Raw genomic sequence first — 1904 nt, 5'->3', positions numbered from 1 at the left:
GTGTGTGTGTGTGTGTGTGTGTGTGTGTGTGTGTGTGTGTGTGTGTGTGTTGTGTTGCATGCTGGGGAAGACTAGAATTGGAAACTCCATCCACGTGGTTTCAGGAAAGTCCTTATCCCTATTGAGTAAAGCTTTTCAGGTAGGGTCAGCTGGAGGAGAGGTACCCACATCCCTGTAAGTAACTCCTCATCTTGCCTCGGAGAGGAAGCTTAATAAACTCACTGGTTCTCCAGAGTAAACTTTGGGTGAATTGTTTCTTTGGCTCACTTTGTTTTTGGGACCTCAGAAGCAGGAATAGATATTCCTTTAAGTCTACCTCAGGGAAAGGAACTTTAGCAACCCTTGGCATAGTCGAGAGGACACAACAAAACCAATAATGGATTGGGGAGTGAAACTGCAAATAGCATTGTCTCCCATATGCAGAATGAGGTAGGCAGACACACTGAAGTTGTGTGAGCATTTTCAGAAAAAAAAATTTGATGTGGTGATTTGTAACATGCAGAGAGTGGTGAGACATGCAAGTAAGATGCAGCCACTGGGGCAGGGAATTCCAGGATGACAATGTTCTTCCAGGTGCTATGGGATGATATGCTACTTGACAGGTAGGGTCTACTCTGGGAGTATGAAGATGTTTTGGGAACTGCCAAAGGTCTATAGCAGACATTATAAGCCCTGCAAGTAGTACATCACAGTGGAGGTGCCAGCAAGCAGCTGCAGAGGCAGCCTTGCCACTGCTATGGATAATAAGATAATATCCAAGGTGGAGGAGGCATCCCTGAGAGTGACTGTAGTTATAGTAAGGGGATTGCAGTGAGAAAGAGATATGAGGTTGGGAACTTTAGCACTGGAATCTGAATTAATGGGTAAACTGGCTAAAGGAGATGGAGAAATGGAGGTATTAGCCTGGCATTTTTTTATGTCTACATGGACAAAATGGGAAAAGGGTCCAGATTAGACCATTAATACAAAGCCCCTTCTAGAAACCAAAACCTAGGGACATTTAAGGAGAACTGGGTAGTAAAAAGGGAATGACCTCCAAGCAACGTAAGATACTCCTCAAGTCTGACATTTGCTACACAGACAGGGAAAACCCCTAGTGCTGCAGGCAGACAGGGGTCTTAACAATGGCCTTCAGTGAGGGACCATGGTGGTCAAAGGATATTCTGCACTGTAATTACTGGAATCAGGGGGGAAATTGCTCACAACATACTTGTGAAGCTATGGTGCAGAGCAGATGTGGTCACTGTGAGTACTATGGAAGCAGAGGAACTAAACAATCTAAGCACACATCCATCCTTGAGACATAAGCTGCATAGCCCGAGGCAGTACACAGAATCAGCCCCTGATAGACTAGGTCATACAATCCATCAGAGAGCTTTGGTCATCGCTAGCAGAGGTTCTCATAGATACCGGGGGCAGTAAAACAATAGTGGAAGGCTAGGCACAACTCAAGAACATAGGTATTAGGAAAGCAATGTATGTTTCCCAGTTCAGAGTACCTGATAGGGCAGGGTTTATCAGAGGCCTGAGAAAGAACTGGATTCAAGGAGAACCCAGGCACCGGCATAGAGTTTTAGCAGTTTTGCGGAGCCCCTTTGGTGGGACAGGATCTTTATGTGGTAGGAAAGTCTTTGGAGGAGTTAAGCAACTTAGGCCAGCAACCAAAAGATGTTCATAATGTGGGAGATCAACCTAGAGTAAGAGAAAGTTGAATCTGAGAAAGAGCTCTTTCTGGGTTACTGGAAGGCAAATGTGGCAAGATTTGTGTTGGGCACAAATTCTTAAGGGGGGTGTGTGTGGCAGGACAAGACTAAGTCAAATTCGATGGTAAAGAACTTCTGGAAGACTTTAAAGACTGAGAAGCAGATTGCAGAAGTCCTTCATTATAGAAAGAAAGAAAGAAA

Source organism: Mus pahari, chromosome X (assembly GCF_900095145.1).
Source record: "Mus pahari chromosome X, PAHARI_EIJ_v1.1, whole genome shotgun sequence".
In the NCBI taxonomy this organism is placed as follows: domain Eukaryota; kingdom Metazoa; phylum Chordata; class Mammalia; order Rodentia; family Muridae; genus Mus; species Mus pahari.
The sequence above is the reverse complement of the archived record's forward strand: the minus strand, read 5'-3'. Positions refer to the sequence as shown.